The following is a 13,551-nucleotide window of genomic DNA, read 5'->3' on the forward strand; positions in this document are numbered from 1 at the left end:
TGTATCACAGGCAGCAGCACCCCGTCGTCAAAAGGAAAAAGAAATTCCAGATCGCGCTTGTTAGAATATTTATATCAACCAGGTCAATATGAGGGAGACACCCGTAAACGTCTTCGGGTGTTTCCTCCTCTGGAATCTTGGTTATTTCTTCCTGGGTAGTATCCATCTTGTATATTATTATTATTTTTTTTTTCCTCTTTAAATTGACAATGCTTTGCTGTGATAATCACTCACGAGGGGCTAAAACATCCCGTATTTGTGGTACAGCACGCAGCTGATAGAGCTCAAAGTGTTCAATAAACGGGTCTTTCTCTAGGTCCTCCCACAAATAGAGTCGGACGTTCCGTGGGATGGGTAAAATAATGGCGCTTATACCTGTGAAAATCTGGGTAATAGTAGAACTTATAACTTTTGTCATCTCAGCCCCGAGTTTTTACTCATACCTGGCGTATAATTTATTTATTTCCTCATCTGACATTTTCTGAATTTTATCAGTAGTTATATTATCTCCTAAATATTGTTTTGCCTTACCACCCACAACTAGTGTTACCAGTCTGTCTCTGCTGCTTGTCGTCCTTTTGTTCATCTGAAACTAATATCTGTTCTAGTAATTCATAAACAATCCATTTTATAATATAGTAATCTAGTTTTAATTTTTTAAATAATAACCAACCCACACTAAATACAGAGATAAAGGTTAGGTTACACACGACTATAACTTCAAAACCGACATTTATACTAAACTTACTAAAACATTACTAAAATTTACTAAAAATTACTAAAACATTACTAAAATTTACTAAAAATTACTAAACTATTACTTGGTAATCCACTGGTTGGTCGGTTTTCAACACGAGCTTAGCATGTTTAGTTTTGGCGAGCTGTTTCTTAACCCGTTCCCGGTCTAGTTTACTCATCACATCGTTCTATCTCAAGCATTCCTCGAACGAATCCCTGTCCTTGCAGTGAAATAGAGCTACCCATAGCGTCTGTTCACGTAAATCCATTAACACAGAGTTGAATTTTTGTGTCAGCACCCAGACGCTATGTTTTGCGTGTCGACCTGAAAACGCTAGGTAGGACAGCATATATCTCTTTTTCGTTATCTCTCTATTAGTGCTGCAGTCACCCAGGATGAATAGCGTCGGCTTCCCTTTAAATATGTTGTGATAAACTTTCAAATAGTCCTGCAGGTGTGTTCCCGGATCGATTTTATATTCATCGGGATCCGTCATCACCCAAGATCTATCCGTGTAAGTCTTGTTCATATTTATAGTAGGACATAAGATAATGATATTGTCAAATACGTCTTTATAGTACCCTCCAACAAATCTAGTACCCGAAAACTGTCTTGCCACAACCCATCTGCCCACATATTATGGCGCAGTGCGGATCTCGTGGTAAATTAATAGATGGCTCGCAATAAATCTACCATTCTCTATATTAAGTTAGCGATCCATAATTACATATAAATATAATTTTAATTTTACCAATTGGTTGAGCCTTCTTCATTATTTGAATGGTTATACCCTCGCTTCGTTATCGATCACGACGACCACTACCGCGGAAGAGTGTCGTCATCTGTCGATCTCATATCCAACCATAACGCTGCACTTTGTGGTTAGGTAATCCCCGATATGCACGGAGGATAGATCCAGGTCATTGACTACGTTGTTGACTATTGAGTTTCGTTTGATAGCCGGTAGCTTCATTATTTCATCCCACTGCCGATATGCCTTCATTCCATGGCTAAATAGCTGATTAGGCACTCCCTCTATGGTCACTTCCACTTTGGTGATCCCTGGGTTGAAACATTTCGCTGTCTCTTTCGAATCGATCATTATTCCTCCACGGGTATGATTAATATACCTTTCATCGATTGCGCCGCAGCGTTCATGTTGATATTCCATACCGTGTCGCTCTTGTCACGTAATATCATTCTATGTCGCGAGTATCCTATCGTTACAGGATGGTCATTTTCCCAGAGTACTGATTTGAATCTGCCGGGCGAGATCAGGATTAGTCACCATGTCGAACTCCAACGAGATGTTATCGATCTCAGTAACTACCCTTTCACCGTTAAGTATACACGACTTTGCTGTAATCATTGAACGTGAGTTCATATTCCAACCTGTCACCTAATGCGGCTTGGTAAAATGGTGTGTGCCCGTTAGCAACTCAAAGTCTAGCGGGATACAGAACCTGTTTCCATACGCTTCGGCGATGGCTTTTCACTATTCGATAGTTTGGCTGTCTCGCGTCTTGTGTGAAGGCGCACCCGATACATAACCTAGTCGATTTACTGATTCCCTGGTACACGCCGCTGAGCGGCGTTCTCCCTCACTTTTCCATAGGTCTATGTAACAGTAATATACATCGCTGTCATCTATGCTAAGCACCTCGTTACCACTAAATTTTATGGAGGTCCTCTTGACTATAGAACGGCCCACATTATTCACTAGCTCACGTTTGTCGTTGTCTGATTTCAATGTGATGTTAAATGCCAATCGTACATTACCTGGTACTATGACGTCGTTCTCCCCAAGTTGGGGAATCTAACCAACAGTACTTGGTTCTGGTCTATCTTGCTGGGGTTGTTTGTAATAGTCACCGACTGACGCGCCTTTGACTGACGCCTAGTGGTTCTCTTAATCTTCGAAAAAGGATTTAGTTTTCTACCATATGACATTATTTATATATTTATATTAATATAATATAATTTCAAAATATGGACGATATTCCGATGGATGATTTTGGATCTATGGCCTCTGCTGATGTTGATTACGATGAAGACATTTCGTTTACTAACTCATCATTGAGGAGCCAACTACGCTTAAAACAACAGTAGACGATTATTACGATGGATTAAAAGCGATAGAAACTACGTCGAGCCTCAGTACAAAGAGTATTCGAAGTTTACCATAGATGATAAGGGCATTCTACGCCTTAAGGATAACCCGGAGGTTGATATCATGAACACGTGCACTAGAAAACCACTTGCCTTGTCAACGCTAGCCAGTCGCCATGTTACCGAATTTATCCGTAATAAACTAAACATGCAGGATTATGGTGGTGCAAAACCTAAGATTCCTCGAAGGTAGTTCAAGATCTGCAAGCTACCAGGTCTGAACTCAGTAGTGGTGGTGACATGACACAGAGTGCTACAGAAGCGTCGGACAGCATCGAAAAACTGTTGGGCTGCGTACTGGGACAAACCGTTACCTGGTTTTAAATTTCCAATGAGGGAACTGTACGGCTTAGATGAAGCCTTGAAACATGTGCGCGGAGAACTCGTGAACAACATGGGTAAAACTGAGCGAACTCGGACGAGCACATCGCCATGAAGTGAAAACCAAACTCACCGAAACTGAAGACGATGATATGAAGGCGTCATTATCACAGAACGACTACGTAATTTACAAGACGAGACAGACCCGATTGGAGTCCGCTTCCCTCAATCGAGAACAGCTTCGATCTCAGATCAGCGGCGTCGCGAAACCATCGATCGAAAGTACTGAACGAGGATACCACGTTGGCTGAAAGGATCAGAATATTGTTCGAGGAGAGCAAGGCATCACCATTGCCAGCGTTCTTACAGCATTTGGCTTCATCATATCGACCATGGTCGTATCGCTGACTGGTGGTGGAGGAACACCAACACCACCAAAACCACCGAGTGGTGGTGACGTCAGAGACTGGATAAAAAAACATCTGAAATCACTAGGGGAAGCCCTGGCTAAACTCGCCGGTAAAGCCGCCGAAGCCATGCCAGGTATCCTGGGTAGCATCGTCTCGTGGTTGCTTAGCACTCTCTCGAAAACAGTCACGTTGCTCAGTCAAAACCTGTGGGCGTTCATCGTCGCCGCTGCCGGGTTGGTGTACGCGTGGCCGCTAAGGAATTTTTAACCAGATGAAAATGAAATTTCTATCGTTTGAGCTGGGTGAATTAGATAGAAATTGATTTCTCTTTAGGGACAAACCAGATAAAGGGGAGGTAATGCATGGTCTAGAGGGCGCTGTCAGATATGTCTATAAATGTGACGTCATAGCGGTAAGTTCATTCTCTCGCTGCGACACCAGTACTGAACATATTGATTTGTCACATTTTGTTCTGTCACATTTTGTTCCACGGGTATTCTGTTTTCTGACCATGTCTGAACAGCCGGATATTAATGAAAAGTTGGATAGTATTTTAAAGAAGATTGAGGCTTCTAAAGCAGATATTTTCCGATCTGTTGACGCAAAGTTTGCTGGTCTGATTGAAAACTACGCTCGCACGTGTCAAGAACTTTCTAAGTTGAAGTCTGAAAAGGATTTTTGTGTGGAAGCACGAGGGACACAGAATTCAGTATTCTTTTAACTCAGACACAATCGACGGTTTAAAGCAGATGAAATTTGCTTTACAATACGGAAAAAGCCGATTATGTAAGTGAGCTTTGGAGTCTGAGATCAATATAGTTGAGAAGCGAAACAAACTCATCAGGATTGCTGATACGTCCGAGGGCGGCTGGGAAACTGTACGTGAATATGAAGTAGGGCTTCCAGGGTACTCGAGTACTCGAGGACGAGTTGGTTTAGCTGGACTCGAGTCCAGTTTCAAGGACTCGAGGACTCGAAAAGGGAGATAACTCGAACTATTGACGTTGACAGACTGTCTGGCATGTGCTAAGCACGAGCGACCGTTGTCTAATATTAAGATAAGATATAACTTTATTATCCGGAGGAAATTCTTATACATCCAAACTGTCTCAATATGAATATATACACAGTTCACAAAAGTATACACAATAATTACATGCAGAAAACGAATGCTATTTACACAATAAAACTGACATGATATAATTCAATTAACCACATAGGTAAAGAGGCTGAATAATTCTAGTTTTAATCACGTGATGGTGATTCAAAATATTTGTTGCATTCACTAATACTTGATGGTATGAAAGACTGTCGAACTCTGTTTTGAGGGAAGGTAATAAACAGCAGCGTCCAGAAGGAAGTAGTTCAAAATGGTGAGATTAAATATGTCAACTATCAAATCTAATTTTAGTTGCCTTTGTGACAATCTGGCGCTCATAGATAAAGGGAATATACTTGAAAGACACCCCAGTTATTTTGCAAGCAGTATTAACAATTTTGAAAGCTTGTTTTTGTTGCAATGAGACAGACCCCCATACCAACATAGAAAATTGTAGGTCAACACACTTTGAATAAAGGTTTGATAAAAAACTGTCATTACGGTTTTGTCAATGCCTTGACGATAATAATGTTCAGAATCGGAAATTAGGCCAGTAACAGTGGCGTCATCTGCGAATTTCACAGTAAACACGTCATATATTGACAAGTAACAGTCATTGGTATACAAAACGAAGAGTACGGATGAAGGAACACAGCCATGTGGATCTCCAGTAGAGGTTGAGAGAAAAGAAGATTGATAGCCATTTACACTGACATACTGAGTTCTATGTACCCTGAATTCTTTAACCCATCTGATAATGTTTTTATTAATACCTAGATTAAATAGAGTACTCCTCACACGGTATGGCTGTAATGTATTAGTTGCCACAAGTCTGCAGATGAGAGTAAATATTATACATCGTTTGAAATTTCACTTCTTAAAATGATAAGGTAACTATCTTGACAATTGATAGACATGGAGAAAGATTTTTAAAAATCAAATGTATGGGCGTATCTTGATCTGGATAGAGAAAAGAGAAAATAACCAAATGCCGCCTGTGCGGTATATCACTGGTTTTGCAGGCAGTACAAGAAGTAACGATGAAAAACAAGTGTCAAGTAAACATCCAAATACTGATTCTGACCAGTGGGAAATGTTAGTCACATAACGATATGAAGTCGGAAAGAAGTAAGTGTTCACTTGTGTGATCGGAACACATGTCATGCAAGTTACGCTATTGTTTGCTTGAAAGGTATAAATTTCTGAGTACTCAGGTCCGATTCGAGTCTCACCCTCGAGTACTCGAGTCCAAGAAAATGGACTCGTTGAAGTCCTAATATGAAGCAAATGTTCTTGCTGATAACTCTGACGATGAGAGGAGGATTTCACGCGCTGACACCAGGGCCGTTAAGAAGCTCGAGAAAAAGAAATCGAAAACTTTCCGGTTCGCACCTTATTCCAGGCCATCAGCGACTGTCACCCAGTCCACCCTGTGTTCTGGCGCTAGCAGTCCGTCTTCTCCTTCCCAGCAGGCCCTTCGTGCTCAGCGACGAGGCACGCTTCGCATCGCATGGAGACCCAACACACTGGAGGAGAGACTGCCCGTCTGTCACCGGGAGACCTCAGCGAGACAGCAGGGTCGTTGAAGACAGAAAGCTCAACGCCTAAACACGGTAATTGTGAGCACTTCTTATTAACTGATGACTTTTACGAATATGAGCAAGGTTGTGCTGAGATTAGAGTAAGAGGGCGTCTTAGAATGTCCTGTGAATTTTGGCGCGAAATCGGTGCTGCTGACTTTGTTTTGATGTGATTGAAACGGGATATAAGATTCCATTTTACTCTACGCCCCCAGCTATGGAACTGAGAAATAACAAATCTGCCATTGCTCATTCCAATTTTGTTTGTGAAGCTATCACGGATTTGCTACATAAAGATCTTATAGTTGAATGTCTTGAACCTCCATGTATGTGTGTTGAATCCTTTATCTGTTTCCATTCAAGCCTCCGGAAAGAAAAGACTAATTTTGGATTTGTCAGTTGTCAATAAGCACGTGTATAAACTGTCAGTAAAGTATGAAGATTGGAAAACTGCTTTAATGTACATTAATGACAATGATTGGATTGTAAAATTTGACATACATTCTGCATACCATCATTTGGAGATATTTCATGAGCACACGGACTACCTTGGATTTTCCTGGGAGTGGCCATGTGGTAGAAAGTATTATAAATTTTTAGTTTTGCCTTTTGGACTGACTTCTGCCCCTTACATATTTACTAAAGTTACTCGACAGTTGGTCAAGATGTGGAGGTTGAAGGTATTCGCATTGTCACATTTTTCGATGACGGTATCATGTCTGAAAGTTCACAATCGAAGTGTGATGTGGTAGCTAATAAGGTTAAGAGTGATTTAATTAGATCAGGCTTTGTTCCGAAAGCAGAAAAATCCTTATGGTCTCCATCACAGCAATTAGAGTGGCTAGGTTTTTGTGTTGATACTTCTCTGTTCACACTGTCTGTGCCTGACCGGAAGATACAAAGGTGAAGGACACTATCAGTAGTTTGTTGTTTTGTTCAGGTGTCTGGGTTCCAGTCAGAAAATTAGCTTCAATTGTGGGTCAGATTGTAGCAATGAAACAAGTTATTGGCAGTGTATGTCAGTTGATGACTAGAACCATCTCTGTGGATATTTTGAATGCACAGTCTTGGGGTGACAAGATATATTTATCACAGCAGAGCATCCAACAGCTTCGGTTTTGGGTTTCTAATATTAGCAACTACAACATGAGGTCGTTGTGTTCAGATAGTTCCCCTAGTCGGATCGTGTACAGTGATGCCAGTAGCACGGGGTACGGGGGTTACTGTGTTCAGTTTGGAGGTAGAGAGTCTCATGGAGTGTGGTCAGAGGAGGAGAGATGAAGATGAGTTCGACGTGGAGGGAGTTGAAGGCTGTAGCTATGGTTCTCGAAAGTTTTCTGACTTTTCTAAGTTCTCACTCGGTGAAATGGTTTACAGATAACCAGAATGTAGTCACGGTTGTCCAGAAGGGAAGTATGAAACCGTATTTGCAAGTAGTAGCCATGGATATCTTCAAGCTTTGTTTGCATCATGGCGTGCAGTTGGAGGTGGAATGGATTCCTCGTGAAGAGAATGAAAAGTCTGATTTTCTCAGTAAGATAATTGATACGGATGACTGGGTTGTATCTGAAGAGTTGTATGAATGGATTGATGCCAAATGGGGTGTCCATACAGTTGATAGGTTCGCTTCTTACTATAATAAGAAAGTCGGACGTTTTGATTCTCGTTACTGGAATCCAGGATGTGAGTCTGTCGATACCTTTACTGTCGATTGGAGCGGTGAGATGAACTGGATTGTTCCCCTGTCTACCTTGTAGCCAGGGTATTGAAGCACATGTGTAGGTGTAAGGCTAAAGGGAACATTGGTTGTTCCTAGGTGGTACTCGGCTAGCTTTTGGCCATTACTTTGTCTGAATGATGTGTTCATATCGGAGGTGAAAGATGTCTTACATCTTCCTGTGGTCAAAGAGGCATATGTGCCTAGTCGTTGTGGTGGTGGATTGTTTGGTGTTGTAGATCTGCGGTTTCCCATGTTAGCATTGTATGTTGATTACAGTGAATGATTTAATCCATATATTATTCCTTGTGTTTCAGGTACTATCAATTGTATTGTACCATGAAGCTATCAGTAAGCTGCCTGCGAGTCTTAAGAGTGAGGTGTCGTCTTTAGCAGATCTATTAGATGATGCAAGGGCAGCATCCACTTCTAGAGAGCGTACGCTTCTGGTTTTCAGCGTTTTAAGGTTTTGGGCTCAGTCGCATGGGTTGTCTGTTGTTTTCCCTATCGCTCCTTCGTATTGTGCATTGTGCATTTTGCTGTCTCTTATACAAAACAGTTCAAGCATTTCTCCTATAGTGACTGCATTTTACAGTATACGATATGCTCACGTTATTGTCGGTATACCCTAGCCCCACAGACAACACCCCTGTGAAAATGTTTTAGAAGCAGGTAGGCGAAGACTTTCCAAGTCAGATGTCAAGAAAGTTCCTGTGACAAGTGAACATGTAAGAGCTTTGTTCCAAGCATTCAGTTGCAAAACATGTTTAAAGGACAGTAGAATTGTTACAATGGTTGCTATTGCATATTGTGTTTTTTTGCGATCAGAAGAATTGCTGTATATACGTAGATCAGACATTGTATTTCATGAGCACATGTCCATTTTGTGGAGAAGTCCAAGACAGATGTTTACCGTGACGGTGCATGGGTTGTGATAGCATCTACAGGTTCTGAATTTTGTCAAGTGGTACAGTTGAAAAGTTATCTGAAATTAGCAGATATTTCCGATAACTCAGATGAGAGTATATATTTAGATCAATTTCGGTGTAGTGACCGATATAGATTGAGGCAAGTTGATAAGCCACTATCTTACTACAAGATTGCGAGAGTTATTTTTTGGGAGGCACTTGCTCCTCTGGTCCCAGATATCTCAAGTATGGACTGCATAGTTTAAGGGCGGGGGTGCTACCGCAGCAGCCAACAGTGGCATAGCTGACAGACTGTTTAAGCGACATGGTCGCTGGAAAAGTGAAAAGGCCATGGATGGCTATGTAAAGGATGACTTGCTTGCGAGACTGAGTGTGTCGAAGTCTCTTGGTTTGTAATTGTCACCGCTTGAAATAAAATAATTTCAATCTTCCCTTTCTTTTGTCTCGGCAAGTGTCGCAGGGGACTTACACTGATGTTTGTTCTTTTATCTGGTTTGTGGTGGTGGTTGAAGGAGAATGGTGAAATTTCTATCGTTTGAGCTGGGTGAATTAGATAGAAATTGATTTCTCTTTAGGGACAAACCAGGTAAAAGGAGGTAATGCATGGTCTAGAGGGCGCTGTCAGATATGTCTATAAATGTGGCGTCATAGCGCGGTAAGTTCATTCTCGGCTGCGACACCAGTACTGAACATATTGATTTGTGACACTTAAGGTCTGCAAGAAGAGATGATAATGAGAAACACTGCTGCAGTGTTGTCATACCTACCTTGTAGGTGGAGATGATGTTACAGTAGCATCTGATGTCTACAGTGATAATATGCATACTTTTTCTTCTAGGGTGCAAACGTAGAATCTGCCTTGCAGGAAAGTGAATCTGATTGACGGGTTGCTTATGTGGAACAAGACGGTGAGGCGTAAATCATCACTGAGGTGATCTGATGTACTGCGTACAATTGTATTAAACGCCTCGGCAAGTGTCGCAGGGGACTTACACGGATGTTTGTTCTTTTATCTGGTTTGTGGTGGTGGTGGTGGTTGAAGGAGAACCAAGCCAACCGCGATCCCAACAACCACCAGCGCTGTTTTACGGTCGATGTGCTGCTGATTAGACACCTGCACGTGTGGTGGTTGGGGTTGTGGTGGTGTGGACTGAACCCTAGACTCTGGGGGTGATGCCACTATACCCGTTTCACCAGTATGCGTGGGTGGTGGTACATGGGAGACGTTGACGTCGGCGTTAACACCCAATTTTTGGTCGGCTGTGTCGATGATTATTTCATTGTTGTAGCCTGTTATTTTATTGATTCTCAGACGCATATCACTCGGAGCCATGTACAATCCAACACCGAACACGTAGTCGACTTTTGACCTGGCGCATTGCAACGTATCCTGATATCGTTTTATAGCACTAGGTAAATCTACTGGTGATGCGATAGCGTCCTCAATATTAGCCACAAACTGTTTTTGAGAATCGTAAGCCGTTCCCTTACCTATAATATTAGAACGCGTCTGTGATTGAGACCCTAGAATAGCCCACACGTACGTTCGAATCGAGATCGTTCAATCTGATAACACCAGCACGAGTAAAACCCTTCGACGTGTCCAGCATAAATATTTTCCAGTCATTCGGACCCTGCTCGAACCTCCATACTCGGTAATCCTTGCTGCCGTCGAAAGACATGAGATCATCTCTCCACTCGTTACTCGTGACGTAAGCATTCGCATATGTTTTACCACCCCATTCTTTTAGCTTTTTGCTGGCTTCCACGAGGGGCATGTTGTGAACGATAGGGATACCCAAACCATGGTTCGGGTCCGTCAAACGCCAATCCGTCTTTGGGTCTAGTTCGAATTCATTACAAATCCGTTCATACGCACGTCGATCGTACGGATTGTTTACTGCATCCCATGCCTTGTCCTGTGGGACTGGGGCGCTGATTTCTTTGAAGATACGTCTTACCTGGTAATACGTGGAAAGTGAAAACGGATTTTACTTTTAGCTCATTACGCCTAGTGTCTGTCAATGTCAAACCACATCCAGTTGTCGCACACCACACGGCAAAATTGAATTGATTCTGCCAGAACTGCATAGGGTTGTGAAACCAATCGTGAACCGTTTTAACATTAGTGACCGAAAACCTATAATTTTTAAACACGTCTATAAACTGGGTTTTGAAGTACGAACCAGCCGTGTCAACCACTATTTTCATGTGTGTGAAGTCATAAGCCTTTATGTTGTCGTTTTTTGGGTAACGTACCTCGGGTTTATACATATTATATAATATATAAATATATATAAATATGTACATTACGCTTCCGGGTGTAACGAGCGGTGAGGCCGTTCAACTTATGCACGTTATTGATAACACGTCTGGTCAACTCGAAATAGCACTATGTGATATAACCTACTACCCGCGATGGACAAACATCAACAGCAATAATAATAAGGTGTTCTTTGGTGGATTCCTACATAAAATAACATATGGATACTACAGCGTGTGTTCTCTAAATGATGAAGTTTTCAAACCCTTTGGAGCTGAACTCAAAATAAAATGACTCAAACGGAACAGTGGTGTTGATTAACAACAGTCCAAACAAATTGAGACTCGGTCGACCGTTGGCGAAGATACTAGGGCTGACACCAGAAGAAATAAACCCTAAGATTACCGTTACTGGTACGAAGTTACCAGATCTAGTTCCATACCGCGAGCTATGCGTTCATCTCGATCAGCTTAGCACAACAGATAATGTACAAAGTGAACGTCCTTCCACATTGTTGAGGGCTGTCCCGGTTAAAACAGAAAAATACAATGACGGACGCACCGAGTCGTTTTCATCGCGACAGTATAAAAAATTGATAAATGGTAATATTTCTGAATTAAAAATATCAATTTTAGATACAAAAATAATAATATAAATATAGGATAACTCAGCGTAACACTACATAACAATAATGGCTAGCAATCAAGGCCCAGGAATGCGAGTAAAAGATGCAGTAATGTAGGATTATCAGACCTAGGTGATACTAGGGGTTTGATGACTCAGGAATAGTTGGTAAAATTTACGCTTTAAAGCTTGTAAACAGCATTTACAAACGAGTTGAAGTTCCCGTCGTCAGTGGGTCTGGTAGTACTTTTAACCTAGACACATCAAGATCTGTCAGCAACACTCGATACGATATAGTTCGCAACGACGAGGATGAATGGAGAATATACCCATCGTTCGGTGGTAAATTGTTCGATTTAGAAGACTTTGACAGAACGGACGTTGATAAAACAAACCGTACTATCTAATGCTCACTAACGATAACAAGTGGATGATGTTGCCATCTCGAATCAACTGGTTTCTCAACATCATACTAAGTTCCCCATACGTATTCACGGAAAACAAAGACGACTTACTAAACAAAGTCGTTAACAACGGAAGCCTAATCGTGGCTTACGTCCCATCAGAGAGAGACGCAGTGTAATCATCAACCCACTCTCGACTATGTCAGCCCACATGCTATCGGTCATTCTCTTCCCACAGAGGTTACTCCTGTCATATCTTCCTACATAACCTCTGTTCTAATACGGCCCCTTTCATGGTGTGAGCGTTCAAGACTCGTGATTGGAGACAATCAGATTTAGTTGTGCAATCAGCGACGTTGTTTCAAAAGTGATCATTCGCAAGGCCTCGGTAATTTCCGTATGCTTCGAGAAAACTAAACTTCTTCCCTGCGCGATGCGCAAAAGTTTCTTCTAGACAGAACTCAGTCATGTTATGGCGGATCAGTGGCGTCTCCATCGCCCTCGTTGACAACGGACAAGCTAGCCATTAAACGTCTTGTGTAACATCAACACAAGTCACCGGCAGATGGGGATATTTGTGGCCCCACATTTGCTTGTGTTAGTTAAGTTGAATCTAAGTCGATGTAACAGGCTTTCTGATTGGATGGAAAGAAGGGAGATAATTCGCGTTGCGATCTTTTTTGCCGCTAGGGGATTTTACGAGAACCGGGAAATATGGCCGTATTAGAACAGAGGTTACGTAGGAAGATATGACAGGAGTAACCTCTGTGGGAAGAGAATGGCTATCGGTTTAAACCAGGAGAAAAACGCGGTATTGAAGTTGGTTTCTGATTTCGACGGCGTGATCAACATCTTGCAAAATCTACCGGAGAATTCCACGCTGTTCATCCAAGTCTACCTAGGTCAATCAACGCAGAGTGAGATTGAGATCGTGAAGGGAATCAAACTCCAGTGGGCTAAAAAACACCAGTATCGCGTTTGCTCTATTTACGTGCGGGTGAGAGACGATTCACACACCAGTCTGCAGGATGTCACCGTTAACGTGGAAGACACTATATCTCTAGCTAGTATTTTTCTATCTGAGAACATACATTTTATGGAACTGACGTTAACGCCTGAGAAATTATCAGAAAAACAATTGGAAACTATTTTATAACAGTTACTAGTATATAAACAATGGTAAGTCATAACACCAATGTAACACTCGGTGATCTAGGAGACACAAAGCGGTTCAATTTACCTGGTGAGGAAGACACCCCGTACCTACTATACTATAAAGACGACGTATGCGAACGA

This window comes from Haliotis rubra, unplaced genomic scaffold, assembly GCF_003918875.1.
Source record: "Haliotis rubra isolate DU_JTF1 unplaced genomic scaffold, ASM391887v1 Scf132, whole genome shotgun sequence".
Taxonomy (NCBI): domain Eukaryota; kingdom Metazoa; phylum Mollusca; class Gastropoda; order Lepetellida; family Haliotidae; genus Haliotis; species Haliotis rubra.